We start from the raw sequence: 24,753 nt of genomic DNA, 5'->3' as shown, positions 1-24,753 counted from the left end.
ATATCTTAATAAATATTTAAGCTAGAATAGTTCGAGAATGGTGTAATGAGGAAACTCTGTCCCTTGCTCTTTTCTTACTCAGTGAACCTTTGCACTTTGTAATGCTACCAGCATGGGATCGTTATAACAGTGCTACCCGAGGATTTCTAATTCTGCAGGGGGCACAAACAATATTATTTGCACTTTGACACATTCTGCTTCATATACATACTATGCATTATACATTCGAGACTGAGTCACGCAATTTCCAAAGCCTTTATTATGAAAGTTAGCGTTTTCATTCAACAGTAAAACATGTCAAGAACACCACAGTGTAGTTAAAACAGTAAAAATGTATATGCCTTTCTGGTGTGAAGAAGAGAAAAACCCAGCAAAAAGGATGTTAGAATCATCTTAAATTTTAACAAGTTCCTATTAATTGTGGTTTAGTATAACAGTGTTGGTAGGAGAAATACAGCTGCACTGGCCAGTTAAAAGGGTTTGTAACCTGGTTGTGAGTTTATCACTAATACCATAAATTCTGCTGTGTCTTTTGAGAAATACCTTGCTGCTGAGTATGGGAAACAAAAGGATGCATATACATATTCAAAGTCACCAACAGGGCACTGTTTTTCCTATCCACTGCTTTTTATGAGGGATGCCATTCTGCCCACCAGCCAGACCTTGCTCCCAAAGGGGGGCGACCAGGCTTGTCCCAAGGTCCATCAGAAGCCAGTGGACGGTGCTGCTGTATTGTCCGGAAAGGCGTTCAGTCAGCACACTGGTCCGGTGTCCCCTCGTTGAAAGAGAACCCTTCTTTGATACCTTTTTAGCAGTTCCACCTTCTTGTGGCTCTTTCGCTTGATGAGGCATGAAATTTGGCTTCAGGAGGTTTGACCCCCGAAACATAAAATGCGTGACTTCATCCCATTTTCTTCTTTGCGCGGATCCGTGCCGCAGTGTGACTGTTGACATTCCCTTTATTTTAATTTCTTCAAACCAGGGAAGGAAGTCGCATAGGTTTCAGTGAAAGTGTGGGTGGCGGTTTCCTCTCCTGGGTCAATTAACTGAAATCGAGCTTTCTGATGTGGTTGGTGTTTTATTCTGAAAGAATTCTTTGGGTTTTTTTTCTTTAATAGGCTCTTAATACAGAGAATTTTTTTTTTTTTTTTTGGAAACAGAATGAAACATGTCGCTGCTTTAGTGTATTTTAAATTACTGCAATTTACTTGCCTATTGGTGGTCCAACAAACCTGGAACGCCAATAGGATGCCATTTACTCTGTTGGGCAGAACTGCTAAGTCTGTAAAAACTTTGGTGCTGGAAGGGGAGCTGTGAACACAGCGTGCTCTGCTCCACCTTCCTGGCCACAGACACGGCTGTTGATCTGTCCAGGCATCACATGACGCAAATAAAATGGTACCATGCCATCTTTGCGTGGCATTTCTTGCCTCTTCGCATTGCATTTTTTGCCTCTTCTCATTGTACTTCTTGCCTCCCGTGCTCGGGTCTGCAGGATTACAGGAATCGCCGTTCGTTTGCGCCCTGGGACTTGCTGCCAGGCTTACGGCAACCACAGGCTGCTGGGGTGCGGTGTTGGAGCTGGTCTGGGGTAATCTCAAAGGGTGGTTTAGATACGGCCTTTACTTACCGTTAGTATAGCATACATTTGACCCACCGGGCTCTAGAAATAAAACATACAGAAATACTTAAGGGCGGTATACGCTTCGTAATGATCTCATCAAATAATTTTGAAAAACCTGAGAAAGCCTTACATCATCTTTGCCAAGCAGGACAAACTGGTACAGAGAGACTAGATGAAAAATATCCTCACAAGAAGGCACCAGCTGCATCTGACATTGAAGGAAAATCTGTTTGTGTCAAATACGCTGGAGAATTTGTTTCAGACTGTTAAGCAGTAGGAATAAAGATCCCCACTTACGCTCTCATAGGGTCACTGAGATCTGTTGTGATCCGATGAGGAAATGCCAGTTGAACAAATTAAAGCTGTCTGGGTGACGCTCCCACTCGTGCAGTTAGATTTTCCAAGAACTGGAAAAATTGAACTGTTCCGTGGTAAATTTCTTTAAGTATTTTATTTATTTTTGTAGAATAAAACAAATAGCAAGGATACTCAAGAGCATGTAAATGCAGAGTCTTAAAATACAAATTCTCAAATTGCACTGTATTTTTGTACAAAATGAGTATAAATGGAAACGACTATGGGAGTGTGTAGTGCATTAAGCATAGTGCTTGAAAGATCAAAGTACTTATTGTTTCATGCTGGAAGTTTCCTTAACTATGAAATAATGTACTTTCTGGCATACATTACAGCTTGTTAAAGGGACTCATTTGGTCTGGGCAATAAACATCATGTCAAACATTATGGCAGAAAAACCTGCTTAATATGTTTTGTAATAAGACAGAATTTTTTTGTTCTTGAAAACATCTGCCAACTGAATTCACGAGTGAAGACAGAAAATGTCATCAATTCAGTAACAATCTTATAAATTTGGTTTCATTCTTGACGACGCAAACCAAGGAAAAAAACTTTTTGGAAATCAGCATTGACTATAATACTTTATGGAAACACTAAACAAAAGCATTTTACTTTTATATAACATGCTAATGAATGCATATGAATTTTAATACTCTTACTGTTCAGATTTTAACAAGCATATTGCTAGCAGATCATTTTAAAAGCATCTGTTTTTTAATGTGTTGAATGGAGGATTGAGTCAAATAGTTAAATATGTACATACATCCTTTTAAAAAACATATTTCTATCCTTACTTATAGATACTACCATTTTTTCTTAGACCACCAGAGGCTGCTGCTGTACGTATTGGCTAATGCTTCCCCCCAGAAACTTAAGACCCTAGCCAACCTTCATTTATTACTGAACTAAACTGAGAATTTGTTGATCTCTAACCTTTTTCTATGGAAACAGATCATACAGGCTTAAATGTGACATGATTACTCCCTCCACCCTCCAAGCCATCTCCCACTCCCTACAGATTTTCACACTGACAGTGTTGTCTCTATGTTAAAAGACACTTAGAAATGTAAATCAGTATTTATTCCCTTATAAATAGCATTCACCACTTAAACAAGTATACTGAATGGATTCTGAAATGGTATTAAAGAAAAAAGTATAAATCGTGTAATTTTATAATAATAGTAATTTGCAATAATGTTGTTGCCACAATAGTCGAAGGATATCAAAGAGGCAGCGAAGGAGGAAGTAGGAAGAAGTATTACCTTTTATCAGACCAAGTGATGGGGTCAGATTTTCCAGGCAAAAGGGATAAGCCTTTCCTAGGCCTGTATCCTGGGAATTTTGTCTGGTTTTTTTCCACCGAGCTTAGCTGCTTTAATTCTTACTGCAAATATTATTTTTACTATAGCACATTCTATAACAGCGCTATTTATACTAACAGCATATCAGTGAAATTAAATTAATTTTGGATGCAACATACTTTTCATAAATAATGTTTTCCCATTTTCTGCAAGAGATTAAATAGAAAAAGATCATGTACAACTAATTAATTTGTTTTACTAAAAATGGATGCATCAGGATAATTTGTGCCAGTATTTAGGAGAAAGTGGTAAAAGGCAGGTTTATTAATATACGGCTAAGTACGCAGCGACTGCTGGTGGGCAGGAAATCCTGGCAAGCGTGCAAGCACAGTTGTGCCGTTCCTGCTCATTGTTCGGCACGGCTGACACGAGGCTTCGCCTGACTGAAGGTCGCCGCAGAGCGTCCGCTTGTGCAGGGCGACCTTTCGGCGCAGCGGATTTATTTCACGTCAGAGACGGAGCCGTTTCCCGGCGTAGCTGCGGTCCCGCCAGCTGCGCGGGTCCGGCCCCGTGGCCGTCCCTGGGCAGATGCGGCTCCCTCTGCCTACCCTGTGACTTGGCGAGATGCGCCCCTGCTCTCGTCCAGAGCCTGCGTGACTGCATTAGCGTGCTACTGAGACCAAGCTAATAAGCCCTTTATTCCACCAGAAGAGACAAAATGACACGCTGTCCTGGTTTTGTCTGGGGTAGAGTTAATTTTCTCCACGGTAGCTAGTACGGGGCTGTGTTTTGGATTAGTGCTGGAAGCAGTGCTGATGATACAGGGGTGTTCTTGTTGCTGAGCAGGGCTTGCACAGAGCCGAGGCCTTTCCTGCCCCTCACCCCACCCCACCAGCGAGGGGCTGGGGGGGGGGCAGGAGGGGCTGGGAGGGGACACGGCCGGGACAGTGACCCCAGCTGACCCCAGGGATGTCCCACACCGTATGACGTCACACCCAGCACATAGAGCTGGGGGAGAAGGAGGAAGGGGGGACACTGGGACTGGTGGCGTTTGCCTTCCCCAGTCACCGTTGGCCGTGATGGAGCCCTGCTCTCCTGGGGATGGCGGAGCACCCGCCTGCCCGGGGGAAGGAGGGAATGGATTCCTTGGTTTGCTTTGCTTTTGTGCGTGGCTTTTTACCTATTAAGCTGTCTCAACTGATGAGTTTTCTCACATTCACCCTTCCGATTCTCTCCTGCATCCCACCGGGGGCAGGGAGCGAGCGGCTGCGGGGGCTGAGCTCCGGCTGGGTTAAACCACGACACAAGCACTAGGCAGACAGCTCCCAAGGGCTGAGGGACATGCTCCAGCACAGAGAAAGCCTGTGGCAGACCTGGGCAGCAGGACCCAAACCTCCAAACTCTCAGTCCAACGTTTATATTGCAATACCTTTTTTTTTCACCCCTCTTACAACTTCCAGAGTTACTTTACCTATACATCTGAAATTACACATGGTTTTATTTTGTCAATATTTACCTTTCAAAGCCCGTTTCTTCCCTCTGTTCCTGTGGAATCCCTTTCGCTTGTAAGCAACAGCAAAATCATGCAGGCAATGGAAAACTCATGAGAACTGCTCAGAAACTACCACGGCTTTATTGTTCTTGCCCCATGTGCCAGTTAAACACGGCTGCAATTGAGGTGCTGGTACATAAATGTGTAGCGGTGTTCAGGGTGCTGTGGAGAGGTCTGGCCAGTGTCTCGTAGGACCTACACCAGCAGAGACCTGGCCTAGCAGCTGGGTGCCAAGCAGAGGACTCCAAAGCACCTAAAATGGCACGGAGCACCTACGGTTAGGCCCCCGCCTCATTCCTAAAGGGTCTGATAAGCTTTAGGTTCCTACAGTAATTCCTGTATGAAAGGGAAAATATTTGTATGTCATATTTCATTCTACAGACACTACAATGAACAGGCATCGTACATTAGATAGCTAAATTATGTAGTGTTTAAACTATAGCAGTATTCAATAATTTATGCATAGGCTATTTAGCTTGTGCAGTTAAATTAGGTATTTTTTAAAATCCTGAGATTTTAAAGACTTCTTATGGTGCGTTTTCCGTGTGCGAGTATGGAAAAGTTATATTTGTCTTCTTTTCCTTGAGCAAGTGAGAAATCAGAGGTGCAGATAATCACTGAAGGAAGGTTTTGCATCTCTTCAAGAGCACCGCCGGCTCTTCTTTCTGCCATACCCGCTCTTTGTTCCGCATTTCACAAGTATGGTTTAATCAAAGAAAAGGAATAAATCAGGGCCATCTAGCTTTGGTGTCTTTCAAACGTTCATTACATGATGCTGACAAAATGTGCATTGTTAGACCCGGCTCCTAAAACGTGAGGCAAGCCGTGTGAGTTTCCAAAAGAAAGAACCAGCTTGCGTCTCTCCTCCCACCACGAGCTGTGCGGTGCTCCCGTTGTGCTAAAAAAGACCGTCTCTCACAGGTCAGATGAGTCTTCCTTCCTTTCAGATTGGATTCAGGCTTGGTAAACCTGGCCAGTTAGCGAGCTAATGGTGAAGAAAACTAGCTCAGCAGAAAGCAGACCTACTTGTTGAAGGCAAAGGTGAACAAAATTATTCAAACTTCTTGTAGTCGGATACTGCCTGTCTTTGATTGTAGAGAGGTTGCAGTTAAGGAGTGAAAAGCCCTCGCAGGTCATCTGGTCCATCCTCCTGCCAGTACAGATTGCTCTCTGCAAGTATCCTTTATCATTTATCTTACAGAATCAAAGGATAATATCCTTTTAGCTGATATCCAAAACAAGGATAGTATCCTCTAACCTACAGCATGCAGTTGCACATTTTGATGCTAGATTTCAGTGTGTTTGGGAAAACTGGCGGAAAAAATTTAGCAGGGGCTCAAGTGGCAACATACACCTCTTTGCGAAACATGGTTTTTTTTTCTTGGGGAGCCATCAGCCGTAAGAGCATTGATACGGTGAGAGATGAGAATTAGTTTCTGAGGAAAGTACATACAGTCATCTTAAGGTGAATGGTGCTGTTGCAAAACAACCCTTTTCTGTGGGGACGTACCACCCCGCTCCACTCCTCTGGGAATACCTGAGGCTTTGGGCAGGGGGATAGGAGGACTGTACCACTATGCACAGAGGTCATGAAAACAACATTTGCGGAGTCCTAGGAAATGAATGTCAGTGGACAGGGAACGGGGCACAGGATGCACAGCCCGTTCAAGGATGTTGTTTTCGCCTCATCTGCTACAGAAAACAAAGTGAAAATCCAGGAAAAAATATTGAAAAAAAAAAATCTAGCTGGGATTAAGATAAATCTGGAAGTTCCTCTCTAGTTTGCTTGGCTGCCTGCAGCAGTGGTGGCTGCCAAAGGGGCTAGAAGTAGTGGAGGAAACAGTGGCATGGAGGGAAGTGGAATAAACTGCCCAGAAAAAAAATGTCAGTTCCTACCCTGCAATTCATAGGTGGCTGACACTGAAATTTCATTATTACAGCCCTTTCCCTCATTACATTTGAAAATCTTTACGAGTTAGGGATTTTACTAACTAAAATCCTTACCTTTTGTGAATTCACTTACTGTGCGATGTTATTTTGAATGATTTGCCTCTTGAGAACAAGGTTTATCTTTCTAATCAGCTCACTGTCATCCTCATACAGGCAAAGAAATATGCCTTATTGTGAGCTCTGAGGAGAACAGTCGTGACCTCCATTCTTGCTGTGCCTTGGTGAACTCCGTGGCCCATCAGCACGCCCTGAGAACTACCCTTTACCAACCTCAGAGCCGTTAACTTCATTTTCATAGTGTCCAGACAGAGGTCTTTCCTAAGGTGGTCTGTTTTGCAGTATCTCCAGCCATGAACTCATCTAAATTTTGAGAAACTTTCCTCACGCTCTCTCAGCTAAAGCCTTGTTTTATCCTTCTGTCCCTGGCTAAAAGAGGATGCTAAATTGATCAAAAATGCTTTTTGTCTTTTGTGGTTGGTGGTGTCAGTAGCAGGCTTTCTCCCCTGAATGGGATGCATGCTGTTCAGCCGCACTGTTCCACAGAATGAGTTGATTCTCGTTCTCTTTCTCTGTATTTTTTGATCCATACTTGGAAAGAGTAAATTTGTCAATACACAGTGAGGTATATTTTCTTTATTATGAAGTAATACTTGAATTTTAGTTAGTTTTCCCAATAGATGGCACTGCTTAGAGAGAAACCACTGAATAAAGTAAGACCGAGTTTCGTATAGAGTTACCAAGAGTTCTGTCCGTTGAAGAGCCTTAAGTTTTTCTGGGCTATTAAGCAAGAGTTCGGGAGCTTCTAGTTTGGTACTTCTAGCAAAAGCATAGAGTGAGAAACATACCAGAACTATATTGAATAGGTTCTTGGGGAAGGAGGGGATGTCCCTGGGTTAGTAACATTTAACAAACGTGATCGTGCTTCTCTTACTGGCAAGCTGCGCGAGTGATGATCGGGGTTGCACATGGGGGTCACGCAGGCAGATCGTATAGCGGGAGTGATCCTTAGTTCAACATCTGAATGTGCTGAAATAATTTGCTGTGCATCCAGCCAAGTGTCAATTTTTTGGTGCTTTAATACAATACTTCTCCTGGCTGCTAAGCCTCTACACATCTGCAAAAAAACAGCAAAAATATTGCATCTGGGTTTGTCATCTCTTTATTGAATTAGGGAGTGAGTGGAAGGGTTGCTCTGTCCCAGAAGACTTACTTTAAAACTTACGCACTGCCTAGTATCCCTTAAATTGGAGTCAGTCGTTGTACCTATAATGCAGCGTGAATTACGTGGGGGTTGCGTGCCCCCCTTACACGCACACGCGAGTGCACGTGCGTGTGTGCGCACACAGGCACTGCCTGCGCTAAAGCACACAAAACCTGCACGTGTTCGTGTGTGTTCAGCGCCCTGCAGGCTCTGCAGGGGGTGGGCTCTGACGTGGAGTGTGCAGGCATAGGGTACATCAAACTGGAAGGTTTTCTTTTTACCAGAAGCAAAGGTTTAATCAGGACATCCAGTCATATAGTACAGCGAGAAATTTAAAATGGAGTTAATTCAGACCATACACCTGCTCCGTCGTAAGCATCTGCAACTGTGTTTGTTCTTTCGGACTATTTCATTCCAGGATGGTTTTTCATTCCTAGCTGCTATCTTTTCCACCTGCTGTGTAACTGAATAATCTGATTTCATGGATCTTGCAAGTTCAGCCTATATCCTAGAAAAGTGGGCAATTGACATTATCACTTAATTGTGTCACAGCCACTCTGTTCTTAACCTGAGAAAAGAGAAGCCTTAATCGCATGTAGACCTGAAGAAGACAGATATTTATTTCTTTTAGGGATCTGGTTTGCTGAGGAATTCTTTTGGAGTTAGCAAATCAAGTAATGAAGAAATTTAGCAAAGCTTAGGCTGCGTAAGTAGTTTTGAAAGATTTCTGGGTTCTGCAATTAGCTTTGTGGTCTTATCTTTTGATAAGACACATTCCACCTTGCAGTGCACCTCTCGGAGCCTCTGGGTACTCCGCTTCTCCTGTTGTCTGAAAAATGAACAAACACATTTGATGACAGGATGATGTTATTCATCATCTGTCCTTTGCACTGGTTGCCAAAAAAGGGTAGGCTTATGTTTAATGGCTGTTGCTTATTTTTAAATCCCCTACCAGTGAAGACCTTGGCCATGTATGAAATCCTCCTCATTGAGTTATGTCAAGCTTTCAGACGCTGCGTGCTGGTTAAGGCTCTGACTGCTTTGCCTTAAGTGGGCAAATGAGTTATTGCTGTGATAGATCTTACAGTAACAGCATCTGATTTGATGATGGAGTCCGCTTGTCTTAAATACCTTTCTGCTGCTGTCAGCTTTTGTTCATTATGTCCTTTTACCGTTTGCTTTCCCATTCTGTTTTGAACTACCCCAGCGGACTGGTAGACTTTGGCTGATATTTAAATGGATTTTTATCCCGATGGGCACCAGGCAGTATCGTCGCAGGAGTGGAAGTTCATACACTGTTGTTATTCTGTTTGCAGTTGTGGTAAATAACCACGACACGGATTTCTAACAACACTATCAAGTAACACCTATTTCTACTCAAAGATAAAGTGACCAGGCAAAATTCGTGTCTGCTGGACTCAGCAAAGACAGACTGCAGTTGCAAAAGGTGACCACTGCCTCAGTTGTGCTGGGGGTCCACAGAGCATAGAAAAGTTGGAGAAGGTTGTGAGGTGGAAATATTGTATATTATTTAATGTCTGCAGTGGTAGCCATCTGCAGAACTGCTCCGGAGTGTGTTCAAAGCCACTCTGTCTCAAATGCACATGGTTCAAGGTTTGGGGAACTTGCACAACGTATGTTTTTACACTTCTGTGACACTGGAACTACAGAGCTCATCCTTTTTGCTTTTGTTTGAAAGTGTCAGCCACAAACTTGGGACCAGTCCTGGCTGACGCTGCGTAGAGCAAGGTGTTGGACCAGATGACCTGCAGAGCCGCTCTCCGGCTGACGTGCTTCAGTGGTTCTGCATTACTAAGTTCCACCTCAGCCCTCAAAGAAGTACTGAAGTTTTGGATAGGGTTTGTGGACATTGTGAAGAGAGGCAAATTTCCCTGCCTCAGAATTTTTGGTACTACCGAGGTTGTGGTTGGCCATCCATTTACAACGAGCAGGCTCAGGTGACTGAGATTGGGAAGCCTACCTAGCTGTTAGCATGGTTAGTACCAAGTGGTCTTGGACAAGTTCTGCCACAGAAATGCACCTTGAAAGATACAAGCCCCTCCAGGCAGGCATGGTGTTTCTTGGCATTTTTAACACAGCCATGTTGAGCAGAGCATTCATGATTTCTTCAGAGATCAAGAAATTCCCCAAGCCAGATTATCTGCTTAAATTTGCTCAAGGACCCTAGAGCAGCACAGCAGTAGGAGTTTTTTCACAGATGTCCTCCAGATGTTATCAGCGTGCCCATTTTTGAATAATGGGAAGGATACGAGTACTGTCCATGTCTTTCCTACAAAACAGTTTGTGAGTTTCGGGAGGAGAAAAAGCACTCTGTGACATTCAAATTGATTATTTGCCAAATGTGTGTTTAGAAGAGGGTAGACATGGCAGAATATAAAAGGCTGCAACTTTATTAAAGCATTAGTGAACAGTGGTTTAATTAAGCCTGTGCACAACTGCTTCTTAGAAGATTTTGTCTACACTGATAATTTGAAAGTGAGACCTGAATCTATATCTCAGCTGCAGCCCAGTGCATTAACTACAGGTTGCCTTGAAGCCCTTGGACAGGCCCCCACTTTCTCTTCACCTCTTAAACCCGTGCCCATGTTCATAAAGCGCTATGAATTATTTAAGGTACTCCTGTCCCGTTGTCTGTGAGTGCTGTTCATTGGAAGGAGTCTGCTCATGCAGACACCCGCGTTGCCACGGCCAAAACTAATCCATGCGGCTTGGTAGAGAGGTGGTTTTGGGTATTCTGGCATGGTACTGGGCTATAGGGCACGGTGAGTGTGACGGCAGTTTGGGGGCTTTGCAGCTCATCTGGTACCTGGCAACTATCAGTTCCTACCATTCATTGTCAGCTTTATTACTAAACAAGATTTAAGATTTAAAATATGTTAGTATAGAAACATTTGCACTAACAGAGGTAAGCTACCAAAATAGCAAATTATGTTAAACACGGATTGTTAAACAGTATTCAACTGTTGTTATCTGTAAGAGCTATCAGAGCTCTTCCAAAGTCTCAGTTAGCTTGAAGATTGATCAGCTTGAAGGTTGACCAGCTCCCACAGGACACCCAGGACCAGAGACAACTTGCCCAGACCGCTCTTGGGGTTACAGCTTTTGTGTTGCTGCCATTAAGGACAGATCCTCCAGTTGCCCAAGACCATTCTTCAGCACAATCCCTTTCTTCTCCAGTGCAGGATGAAGCCACTCTGCTTCTCTTTTCCCATTTATCCACACTTCATTCCCTGCCACCAAGCACAGGGACATTTTGCGGCAATGTGGGGACGTGGTGGGTTGGCCTTGGCTGGCTATCAGGTGCTCTATCACACCCCTCCTCAGCTGGACAGGAGAGGGAAAATACGACAAAAGACTTATGTGTTGAGATAAGGACAGGGACGTCACCCAGCAATTAGAATTATGGGCAGAACAGACTTGACATGGGGAAAGTAATTTAATTCATTGCTAATTGACAATGGAGCAAGATAATGAGAAGTAAAAACAGTCTTAAAACATCTTCCCCCCACCCCTCCCTTATTCCCAGGCTCATCTTCACTCTTGATGCCCGAGCAGCGCAGGGGATGGGGAATGGGGGTTGCAGCCAGCTCATCACGCACCATCTCTGCTGCTCCTTCCTCCTCACGCCCTTCCCCTGCTCCAGCGTGGGACATTGCTCCAGGTGTACATCTGCACCGTGGACCTCCACGGGCCGCAGAGGCACAGCCTGCCTCACCATGGTCTTCATCAGGGGCTGTGGGGGAATCTCTGCTCCGGTGCCTGGAGCACCTCCTCCCCTCCTCCACTGACCTTGGTGGCTGCAGGGCTGTTCCTCTCGCATAGTCTCACTCCTCTTTCTCTCAGCTCCTGTTATACAGCTTTTTTAGCCTCTTCTTAACTCTGTTACCCCAGAGGTGCTGCCACCATCGCTGATGGGCCCAGCCTTGGCCAGCGGCGGGTCCACCTTGGAGCCAGCTGGCATTGGCTCTGTCGGATGTGGGGGAAGCTTCTGGCAGCTTCTGACAGCAGCCACCCCTGCGGCACCCCCGCTGCCAAAACCTTGCCAGGCAAACCCAGTACAGGGGGTTATGTTCTTCCCTCACACTCTTTTCCTTACAGTCTTGAATAACTTTATTATTATATACCTTAATGAGCACATCACTGGCTTCACCCACAGATGCACTCTACATCTTGCTTTTGCCACTCACTCCCTCACTCACACAAAGTTATTTCTTCCCTCCCAAAGAGCAAGGGGAAACAAACCTCACGGAACAAAGACTTGAGATATTAAGCAGGAGGAGGTGCTCAATCGATAATGCCCCTATCTCCTGATAAATTTTATTGGCTTCACGCCATCGTTGATGAGCAAACGGGATGTTTTTTGGGGAGAGGCTTTGGCGATGGGGTGGCATGGCAAAGCCCAGCGAACCGCTGAAATGGGACTTCGCATTTATCAAATATATACGGGGTGCTTTTGTTGGGACTGTTGTCTGTCTTCATCCTGATGTAATGGTTTATAGCAAACTCACTTTGACGAGAAACGGTGGAGGACTAATCTGTAAGATGGACAATATGTGTGCATCGTGATACAGAAAAGTTTAACAAAAGGAACTTGAAAGAGTAGAATTATTTTGAATTAAAGCACAATAAGGTTCAAGGCTCTAAAACTAAGTAACGATTTGAATGGTTGCAGGTTGCAGGTGTTGAATCCACTGAATCCTTGTTTTAAAATACGTCAAACAAATGGTGTTGGCTAGTAAAGGATTAAAATGGCATCAAGGACCATTTATAACAGTAACAAAAGCTACATCCATGTGGTTTTTGGAGGTTTGTTTTTTTTTTTTTTCTTATCCCACCCACCAGCATAGACATCATAGGTTATGTATTCTGTAGAAGATACACATTATTCTCAAGATCTTCCATTATCTCTGGAATTTCTGTTCTTTTATTGTTCAGTCTATAATCTCAGTAAGACCCCCAATGTTTGGCCTATGCCACGAGTTAGAAGATTGCTCCCAATTTTCCAGTTAGGTCAACCAAAAAAATTAAGATATGATAGAGGGTCAGTGGAAGAAATTCATATCAAAACAACAGCTCACCATGTCATTGTGACAACCTGCTGTAACAAATGTGCTTCTGTTTTAACTTATGACAATTAATTGCTAAAAGTAATTTAATCTGACAGTGGCAAGATGTTGAAAGACTCGTGAAGATGTCATAAAAGCGACCTTTCTGCCCATGTGCAACCAAAAGCCATTTTTAACAAGGAGCCTCAAAAACAGTACAACTTCTTTTGTACTTTGTTAATTAGTTATTGATTTGAAACAATGCTCTGCCAAATATTGTCAGATTAGCTAGACGCCAGCAAGGTCACAGTGTGACAGTCTAGTCCTGATAATCTTACGGTATATAAGAATTCTTTTTTCTCTGAACCTTTTGTTCTGATATCCTGAGAATTACATTTCCTGGCTTTAGCATTCGTGCTAATTTAAAATACAGCCAAGCTGTCTGTTATGCAGTTGGATGTTTTGAGTTGTTAAAAAACGGCATTGCGTTCGAAGAAAATTGCTAATGATCTAACATCTAACGATCTTCAGCGGCGGCAACGCACCGCCGCTGCAACACCAACGCCCTCGCTAATCTGAGCGGGAAAGAGCCGGCTTTAATAGAACGGCCAGTGCGAGGGAGGCGCAGGGTTCAGGACAGAGGTAAAACGAGCAAGTCCTGAGGTTGTTTAGCAGCTCATCAGGATTAAAGATCATGTCCTAGCTTACCTTCTTGCGAAACAAAAATAACGGAGGTGGGTCTGGGCGGGAAAACCAAGGAGCAGAATTAAGGCTTGAGCAGCTCGGCGTTCAACTTTTCAGATGACTGAAGTGAGATCCGCCAGAAAACGCAAATCTGAATTTCAGATTGTGTTTATCGTCTGTTTGGATAATTATTTTATAAGCCAATGGCAGTTACTTCAAAGACAATTAATTACAGTATGCTACATATTAAGGCACTTCAGCAAATCTTTATAACGCTACATTAAATAAATAGTATATCGGTTTACTTAAAGCACTGAGCACTTTGCTCTCTTTATTAGGAGAAATCAAATAGCTCTGAGCCTGTTAAATCTTTCTTTCACTTAAATAACTGCTCTTGAGTGTATGTAATAAGTAGAGACAAAGATGTCAGGAAGAAAAAATACAGGGCAAAGCGGTTCTATTTAGTTTAACTTGTGTAAGAGATATAAACTCTGTAACAGAGACTTTACAGCCTAGCTTTGTTCTGAAACCATAGCTGTTAATGAAAATACTAAGTTGTTGTTTTACTTAAATGTGTTGAAGTTTGTTAGATTCATTGTTTCCTGTGGTGGGGAAATCTGCATTTTTCTTGGCCAAAGTGCTATTTTTCTTGCAATAGCATGGTTAAAAAAAAAAGTCTGTTTCTCATTACAACATATAAACAGATTGAAAGAACTGGAAAGTAAAATAGTCTTCAAGTACTTTAGGAAATAGAAAAATAACACTTCTGCATGACTTCCATTAGGAGTTTTTGAATGTTTCAGATGCATTTGTTTCAAAATAAATTGTTCTTAGTGTTCGGAAAAATACATGTAGTCATTTAAACAACTGGCACGATCTCTCTTGGTGTCTAGTGAAGATAACTCTGTTTGTAAAAGTATTGCATTAATTGGTATTTACTTGTCCCTACAATTAACCTATTAATTGCCAGAAACATGACTGGTAGGGAAGACAGCTGCAAAGATGCAACCTGACGGTGTGTTTTAGAATTGCTCTTTTGTTCCCATAATTCGATCACACAAAAGGCTGTCTTCAGTGCTACTTGTTGCACTAGGCAGAAATATGTTGTGGGCAGAATCTTGATCCCTGAGATTAAATAGTTTGGAAAGAAAAAAGTATGAGGAGACATAAAAAGGTTGCATGTAGAATCTGGGATACCTGCCAGTGGCGTCGCACTGAGTCGCAACTGCCCCAGTCTTTGGGTATTTTTACCAGTTGGAGTCCCTTTGGCCAAACTGCTGTGGTTGTCATTTATGTTAGGATATCTAAGTCCACCCACAGAGGCTGGCGGGCGCCGTGCGTGGGGCATCGTGGCACGGGGATTTCCATGCGAACTGCACAGGTATTTGTCAATAGCCACGGTGCGACCGTAGGCGGGACTGGTCTGAGGGACTGTTACTACACCTCTGGTCTGACGAGGTTCCCCATGCAGGATTTCCAAGCTGTTTGCCAGAAGGTGCTGCTTCACGTTCAGGCTTCCTTCGCCTGGAACCCTGCGAGTTATATGGAAAGGGGAAAAAATACCAAAAAAGCAAAAAAACTGAAAGTCTGTCAGAGAGCTAAAAGGGAAATCAGTTATTTTTTCTAAAGTAAAACTTCCTTTGATTCATTTCCCTCCTTCCTCCTATTCTCTTCTCCTGCATCTCTTTCCTCTTGGTGAGTCAGCAATGTTCTTGTCCCCGGACTAAAAAAGACAAATGTCATATTTGTGTTTCTTTACATTCTTGTCTTAATGATAAAATAATTAGCTCAGGTGACTCCTACCGCATCTGTCAATTTGTGAAAAATATGAACAAAAAGGATCATGCAGATACTCAGGGGCAAGATCTGTTTTGAAGGAGGGCTTTTAACTATTTACTCTCTGGCTCAGTAGGGAGCAGCTGGCCACTGAAAAACAAACCAGTCATTTAAAATACCAACCCCTAAGCTTTTGCTGGAGATGATAATTAAGAGCCACTGAGAAACTGATTTTGTCTGATTTTTTCTTCTTTTCTGTGTCCTTTCCTGCACTTTACCAGAAGACGGTTGGGTGGTGATGGCAGGACATGCCAGACTCCAGCAGAAGCAGTAACGGGGAAAATCCAGACTGGAACAACAGCCTGACAAAGTTGTCTTACCCTGGCTGACAAGCAGATGGTTTAACCAGGGAGATGATGCTATAATAACTTTAGAGACTTAATTAATTTAGCCTGAGATCTGGGTTTTACTTTATAAACAGCAAACCCCTTCAAGTCACAGAGTGCCTTGAATTTCCTACTAAAAAGCTGAAGAAGCAGGGAGGGCATTTGAACACAGCAACCTCACGGCAGAAAATATTCCCCGTGCAAAAAGGCTGAGCCTGGGCGGCGTGGAGTCGCTGCGGGTTGCACGGGATTCACCTGCAACGCAAACCTTTTCAAAATGCTTATATATTCTCGTGAGGTCCTGACACGGCGGCACGCTGAAGACCTCCTGTGAAGACCTACATTTGCCAAAACTGAAATACAGTATTAGGTCAGTGATGCATTAATGCAGCTGGGACCACTGGCACCTCTGTGAAGAACAGCTGCGGGCGCTGACAACTTCACTCCATGGTTTCAGACCATTGTTTGCCTGTTGAAATATTATAAATGAGGGCTTGGAAGCAGGTCCTGTGGCCGAGAGGGTGGGAAGAGTGTTTTGATTTCCAGGGTCAGCTTGTTCCTCGCTGAGCAGAGGTGGTTAGAGCACTTTGGAGGCAGGAGGAGAGAGTGGTTCTGGGGGTTTTTTTAATGGAGAAGTAGCTCTAGTTTATTGGCCAGGAACTGTACTAGTGGAGTGCTTAGCTGAGAAAACTCTTCTATGACTTGGAGTTGCTTCGTTTTTCCTCTTGTGTGCAATAAAGCTGGATATAGAGGCGAAAAGTAGCTCCCTCCCGCTGCCCCAGGGGAGGTTAGGATCTGAGCTCCCTCCGTTCGCACATATATATAGCATAGCTCTGAATTTTATTTCCTGACCACCATCACCAGGGAAAGCCCAGCTCGCGTCTGAAGTGGGAAAAATGGGACAGGATCCGAAGTCGTCTTGGACGGTAATTGCAGTGGGAGCTGGGGAGAGCAGGGGCCCCGGGGAGGAGCCAAAATACGAAATGTAAAAAACCTGGCTAGACAGTGTCAGTCCTGCATTAGCTAAAGCTTGTCATTTCAACCCTAATCTCGGCAGTCGTGCCGTAGCAAAGCGTGGGTATCATCACCTCCTCCCAAGCCGGCCCTTCATCCCCTTTGCCCTGATGGTGACAGTTTAAGTATTGTCTCAGTCTGCCAAATGCATGTTTGTTTTACATCTTTTATTTGGCTATTAGATATGCCAGATATTGCACATTTCACATAATACTTATTCATTTAGTGGGTCTGTCGAGATTGCCTGCTTTCCTGATAAATTGTCTTGAGTTTTGGAGGTGGGACTGGTCTGTAACTTAATATGATGTATATTTCCCTGCGACAGACTTTCTTGTCTGCTGCTGACTGTATACACACAACATCTTTATTACCAGGGCTTCATAAGCAATATTGGGAACGCTTCCATCACTGGCCCACTTCAGAAATAAAATAGGTGCAAGAAATTACACAGAATCACCTCAGATAGATCTGGGAATAAGACTGAGATCTGTGATATGAAAAATGCAACCTTAAGTCACTTTGCCATATTGCTTTCCGAAAGCACGTGCCAAATAATAACCTCGGCTATGCTATTTGTATCTGTGACTCCATGAATGACCAGGCCTGGCTATTGCCATACCTGGTCCCTCCTTCTGTCTCAAAAGCAGCTGCTACCTACTGCCAGAGTATATATCTTGCCCCCATGTCAGAAAGTGCCCTTAAAAAGATAATATAGTATTTTTATTTCCTCAATTATTCCTGCGAGGTAAGTGGAAGAGGCTGGCGTTTCTACATCCAAAGGCTCTTGGTTTAATCCCTCCTAAGGTCATAAGTAAGGTAAAATACAATGTGACTGTTTCTGAATGCATATGAACACGGTTGCTGAATGAAATAACATCACTCACCAATAATGCATTTACATTATTTCAGTCCTGAATCTTTGCAGGTTCAGTGCCCTGCGTTTCTGTATTGCTACACCAGACGTTGGTGACCATGAACCCGCTCTGCCACCCGCACAGCTGATCAAATCCTGCTGGGTGTTGTTGTTTTAATGCGGCAAAGTATGCAAGTAAAATCCATACAGAGCCCGTAAATGAAGGGAAGAAAGAAATGTGTCCTCCATTCAGATTTTCAAGGCCAAAGCATCAGTTGTCAATTATTTTATCTCTTCCCCTCTTGCTTTTTTCTCAAGTCATCTCTTTCTCACTCAACTCAGGATGCAGCAACTAAAACATCTCCCATAACCCACGGCTCAGCCTTCATTTTCCCTGCTTCCCAGCGCTCCCAGCAGGACCTGCTAAACCAAATTTCAGGTGCATGTTGTCAGATTTAGGATTCGTCACAAATTTGTCTCCACCACCACCTTTGCTCCTGTATCTTCTCCCCTGGTCACAGCCGCTTTGCCGCTGAGATGATCTTGACATTGTTACCCTCATCTGCTCTCTCCCGCAGCCTCCTTTCATCTTGTTTTATACAGCTGGACTCGCCACAGTGCAGGAGGCAGTCCATCGCCATCCTTCCCGAAAACCCAGGTATTCAAAGAGCTCTGCGAGAGCCAACCCATCTCTGTGTGTGTGTGTCTCCATATAGGTAGCGCACAGACTAGTGTTACCCATTCCAGCAAGTAAAGCAGAAATACAAGTCCTACTGTTAGTAAAATGTCCTGCTGCCTCCTGGGATCACCTCTCAGGCTGGAGTAGAAAACATTTCAGAAATACTTGTGCAAGAGCTCTCTCGGCTCTGTGATTAGAAGGGTGAAAAAAGATCTTCAGCTAGATGGGATGCCTCCTGATGCACTGGAATTTCTCCATTAAAGATCGAATCTTGTTAAATCACCTGAGCTAGACACTTTTAAAGTCTTGTTGTCAGGTATTTATGCTGCAGAAAAATATTACTACCAGATCTTTGCTTCCACTTCTTTTCCCGTTTTAGATTTCTATCCTTTCCTCTACTTTATTCCTCTTCTCTGGTTGTAATGCTGTAGCTGCTGTCTTTGAGGAAAAAAAAAACTCACATGCTGGCTCTCTTTTTGCCTTCCATTCCAGCTTTCTTGCCTTCAAAGCTTCTTAGACCTTGTCCTGCACTGAGGTTTTGGAGCTGCTTTGGTGACAATGAACCATCATATGGTTTCATTATGTTCCACCCTAATTAAACAGGTTTTGTCTCATGTAAAGAGACTTGATATCCCCTTCTTTATTTTAATTTGAGGGTTGTGAAAGGACGGAAGATGTACAAGGAGAATGTAAATGTAATGTAAATGCAAGCCCAGAGAAGAAGGGAGTGCGGTGGTGGGAGGACGTGAGGGGGGCACCAGGGCTGCGAGGGGCAAGACGGCGTATTCCCAGTGGTGGCAAACCCCAAGTGCCCATCTCTCGTTGTTGGGTTCTTCAAAGGGCTGAAGAGTTGATTTTAACTCTGCTAGCATTCAAGCAAGTGGCAGAGTCCCTCCGGATTTATTTGGTACTTAATTAGGCCAGAGTTTCACAAATCCTGCCATGGCAGTAGCGTGGATTAAAATCTTCCCCGCTCATTTGCCTTCGACATTCGTCGCCCAGGCCTTCTGGCTTCTATATGCACATACATATGTATATAAACTTGATTTTGAAAGTCTCGCTTTCTAGTCAGAGAACTCTTCCAGTGAAATCCATCTAATTTTTACTGGATCCATTGCCTAAGAGTGCTGCAAAATGTGATGCTGGTGTGGGTCAGATTGTGATAACGAAGAACTGCATAGCAGCAGGGAACAAACTGTATCCCTTCACTGTTTATTTCAGACCTCCAAACATACAATTCTCTCTTAAAAGAGCAAGGTTTTTGTACAGAAAATATCTCTTTTATGGTATGGAAGATACCGGTGTTAGCCGGTCTCCACTGAAAACATCCTGGATTGCTTTAATGACAAACCGCTACTTTTCTAACTTATATTTTTACATTGTTATATTCATGTTACATATCATTTTTAATGTAATAATTTTTCAGAAGGGTTGGGGAAGAGTTTGTCCGCCCCAAGGCTCGCTGAGGCAGTGGGCCGAGCTGTACACAACTGCGATGGTCCTGCTGGTGGGGAGGGATCTAACAGCTCCGGGGAGGGACGGGAGACAGGAGACCTGAGCCTTCTCCATCCCTCTGCCTCGCAGCCAGTGTGCGGTTCTGCTTTCCCGTATTTAACACATGTACCATACTTGTTTACAGTAGCTCATCAAGCTAGAAGGAGAAGTTGTTTTGCTGTGATAAGCGGTAATTATAGAAACCACCTTCAAGTAAATTGTTAAAAAGCTATTCAGTTGTATGGCATATTTCCCTATTTGTATGCATTCCACTTTCCACTTGTCGCAAAAAAATGTGATTCCAACTCCTTGATTTAAAAAAAAAAACAAAGCAAAAGGAGAGAGCTGTCACCACAGCTTAAAACTAATTTGATTTTCTTGATTTGATTTTTTTGAGTTTCAATGAATTAGAAGTTTAAGATGGGATGTGAGCTGCTCTGCCACAGTGAAGTCCGTAGTAGTTCAAGGTCTCCAGCTCTTGTCCCATCTGTAACTTTCCAGCAACAGGTTACTTTGAAAAAAAAAAAAAAAAAAAAAGAGAAGAAGTAAAATTTGGCATTGAAACAGGAAATATGTGAACCTGTCACAGTAAGCAGTCTCAAAGGGCAAGCTGCTTTGCAGGAGCTAATTAACCTTAGGAAATAATTACACAAATATGCAAATGTTGTTTAGATAATTCCATGTGTTATCAACTCAGGTAGTCCATCATAACTGCAGACCTTGCAACGTCTAGGTGTTAGAATCTGGCATAGTTGATAAGGCTTTGGTTGCTGCATCACTTCAGCTTGGTATTTGACAATGAATGGCTGTGATATTACATTAGTAAATCCAACCTGGTTTTTGAATGCAACAGAACGTAACACCGTATTCACTGTGCGCACACTGCTTATCTCCCTATTCCTAATGGCTCCAGCCATTAAAATGTTATATACCTCTCAACTGCTAATGCTAGCAATATTGGAAGAAATGACAGGCCAAAATCTGTGGTGTCCTACTCCACGTTTTTGCACAATGGATGGCCCAAGAATTTACCCACAATCCTTTGGGGTTTTCAGGGACTTAAAAACTATTACAGAGAAAATCTTGAATCTGCAAGCCGGCCATCTCAGAGGAAATCCTCTTACCAAAATGAGACGAGGAGCAGCGCTTTATACAAGCAGGTTTCTTTTAGCATTGTGTAGACCCCAAGACAACGTAGTGACGGGCTGCCGTTCTTGGTATGAGGTCCTCCCAAAACCAAGCCCAGCTGGTCTAGGCTGGAGCAGCCCAGGACATCCCTAACCCATGCCAGGACTTGAGTCGAGGCTGAGCCGATCGGCAGCCAGCAACCTCTTCCCTACCGCAAGCTGCTGCTTCAAGCAACTGTAGGAGAGGTTCTGGCCCTGGGATATCAAATGGCTTCATATATATGAGAAACATGAATTTATTAATCATTGTCATATTATTTTCATAGACGATTAAACTGTTTGATTAAACTTGTGATATTAAAACGAAAAGCTCCTTATTAACCATTTATGATCACTTTTTGAGCAATCGCTATTTTGGTTTAAAAAGTGACGCATTCTTTATACATAGTTAAGGGACAGTGTTTTAAAAATACTGAAAAAAGTGTCTTCTATCACTAGAATAAGGAATCTGTTCTTGAACCAGTATTTGCAAATACTTTTCTACATGAAATAAAATTTCATTCTCTTTGCAAACGCTTGATTTCTCATTCAAAAGGAGCATGTCCACGTGGCAGGAGCACCTTTTTGATTAGCCCCGTGCAGCTGTCATTAACTGAATCAGAACCCAACATCTGGCTACTTAGATTCTATATCACATTTACGGATGGCCCTTCTATAACAGGTTCCAGAAATGTGTGCCTCCTCCAGCACCCAGGAAAAGGAATAAACATAGCATCAGCGATCTAAAATACCTCAGCGGTACTTGTGTTAAAGGATTTTAACTACCTGTATCTCCAAGGCAATCTTCAGTGGGATTTGCTGCATGCAAGTATGAGAGGTGTTCAATATCTGATAGTCCCCGTAGCCCTGGTAGTCACTGATGGCAAATGAGGTATATTTGCTCTATTTTTATCAGTGAAAAGGACTGAAATGCAATAGCTATTGGGAAAAACACATGGACGTCTCTTCATTTATTGGCGGATTAAAGGGTAAATCTTACCGATAGTATTCCATTAAAACTGGGGGCAGGTAAGATTTTGCGTGGTGGGAGCACAGGCAAAGGTCGCACCTTCTGTGCTCAGAGCCGCTGCCCCATTCCCCACCCCGGCACCACTGAGCTGGGGCACAGGAGAGTCGGGAGGAACCTGCTCTGCAGCAACCCGACAGCACCCTGTTTTGGGTTACTTCGCATGGGGTGACCATCACACGGAGGCCTTTTCACGTGACTTGGTTCCCTGTTTTTTTTTTCTTTTATTTCTAATTCTGTATGTTGTGGGGAGGGAGATTTTCAGAGAAATGAAGACCCATAGCTGTGACTTCTGCACCTCTGAAAAATCAGACTGCTTGTTTAGACATAGAATTGCAGATGACCAGCTTCCAGCAGCTGGAAATTTAAGTTCAGCTTTCCCGGCACCTTTCCATCTCGGTCTGTTTCACAAATGAGAATGCACTCAGCCTCGGCTGCCTTCGGAGGTGCATAGCGTGAGTTCTCCATTCCCTTCCGTACAATCCTACAGATAATTATGTAAAGCATGACCAAGAGGCCCCCCACTTTATCAAATAACTTAACAAGGTGGTACATAACTGCACTGAAAAGCCGCAGTGAAAAGAAGGAAAGCAACAGCTGCCTGAAGCTGTCACCTTTCATACTGAAACCACAGTATCCAGCCTCCTAATTTAACCCAGGCCAAGCAGAGTTGGTTAATCCCCGAGTCCTCGCGGACCCAGCGCGATTTGAAATCCTAAGGAGGTGGGCCGTGTTCTGCGGTCGGCCGTGCCCGCTCCCGCAGCCAGGTGTTTCTGGTACGGACACGGCGCCGCTTTATTCTCGGTCCAAGTCGTTTAAAATACAGGCTTGTTACGAGGGGAAAAAATGAGCAGATGCGCTGAAGAAAGAGCTTTTCTTCTAAACAACACGACTCCTCCGAACGCCTCCTCACGCTTCCGTGCGTTCCTTGCCGTGTTCAGGGTTTAGCGGAGTAGGTGCAGCAACAGAGTTTATCCTGATGTTTTATGGGGTTTTTTCACCAGTAACAAAGGGAACTGTACTTACAGTATGTATCTGACTTCTTCTAGCTCATTTCTTTTTGCTTTTATAAAATCCTACTGAGTCTTTGTACTGGGCTGTGAAGCTGTGCAGTTAATGGTTTGGTTTACTAGACCACTGGTTATGCTTTAATTGGTAGAAGGTTTTTCGGGCTGAGTTTCTGAATCCTTCAGAAGCTTCTTGCTGCTGTCTTAGTCTTGTGGAAGCCCTAAATTTGTGTGCTTTTCCCAGCAGCGTGTAGAACGATAAATACAAAATACCCACAAATGTGATATTTACCAGAAACAACCTCTTCTTTTTGTCAGAACATTAAACCAGGGTTATGTACCTGTACAAAAATTGCTGTTATGAGAATTAATGGTAACATTATAATTGAAAAGCAAATATCTTCTGAATATTTAACTAAAATAAATCTTTTAGACAAACTAGTCATTGTAAAACTCTCCTGGTGTTTTAATGTGCCTTTTCCATATGTATCATAATTGGAGCACATCACTTTTCCGTAGGAAACTCCAGCTCAAGTTGTCCTTCAGCTTTATCTTAATAACTGCTCTGTCAATCATATTTTCTTTATGAAATTTCTTTTGAAAATCTTCCCTCTTTCCTCACAAAGGGAGGAGTCTTCATCTCCTTTACCTATCTCTACAATCAAATTTCAAAACAGTGTTGAAAGAAAATAAGCCCTTTCTCACACTGAGGTGGTTTACTATAGTTGATACATAATTAGTTAAAACTATGTTGTGTCATGGTCAGTCAAGAGCAGAATCTGTCCAGGATTAAGAAGAATACCTTTGTTGCTTTTTGGCAAATTGGATAAATATGTTTTAATCGCCGTTACCTTAGAGAAAAAAAAAATTTTTAGAAGCATATAATTGTTTTAAAAGCTTTGGGTCTGGATCCATAAAGATTTGTATCCATCTCACTCTTATTTAGATTAGGCACGAGAATAGAAGTAAAAGCTAAATCCACCACGTTGTTTAGTTGTCTGTCTTCTCATTGATTCTAGAGACTCATAAGAGCTTAAATTCCCAAAATTGTGTTTCAGAATGGAACCAAGACCTAAATCACTTGAATGTTCTTGGTAAATGTACAGTAAATCACGCAGTAATAAACATCATCTGATTGCCAGTGGCTTTTGCTGGTTTTTGCTTTATTTTCCCCAAGGAACTGAGGTCTATGCCTGGGCCACCCAAAGGTACGAAGTTGTTGGTGGAGCAGCGCAAAGGGGAGAGGGATGCAAATTTTAGGCAATGTCGTGACGTCGACTGATCAGCTCTTTCTGGCACAAGAGAGCCTGGGAAGAGCCTGCAGCGCTGTGCTAGAGAGGTGTGAAATCCTGGTGGGGCAGGGGAGCTAGCAGAGCATCTTACTCTCGTCACCTGAGACGGCACAGATTTGTAGTTACGACGTGGACAACCTGAGAAATCAGTAAAACATAGAGGGGTTACAGGGCTTTGTGAGAGCCTCTAGGGTAGAGGTGGGAGTGCACAATCCCAATATTTGAGGAGAGTGTACTAAAACCAGTGTAAATCGCCCCAGTGCCTTCAGTGACTCTTACGCTGACTGGCATTCACAAATTCTTGTTCAAAAATAAGAAAAAACACTC

General features: G+C 43.3%; 1 protein-coding gene across 2 annotated transcripts in view; it reads left to right on the top strand.

The window, feature by feature from the left end:
• The window catches only part of ARB2A (ARB2 cotranscriptional regulator A), a 282,286-nt gene that overhangs the window by 140,554 nt on the left and 116,979 nt on the right, over positions 1-24,753 (top strand). The window lies entirely within an intron of this gene.

The sequence above is a fragment of the Phalacrocorax carbo genome, chromosome Z, assembly GCF_963921805.1.
Source record: "Phalacrocorax carbo chromosome Z, bPhaCar2.1, whole genome shotgun sequence".
NCBI classification, from domain to species: domain Eukaryota; kingdom Metazoa; phylum Chordata; class Aves; order Suliformes; family Phalacrocoracidae; genus Phalacrocorax; species Phalacrocorax carbo.
Note: the sequence above shows the minus strand (reverse complement) of the source record. Positions and strands in the feature narration are given on the sequence as shown.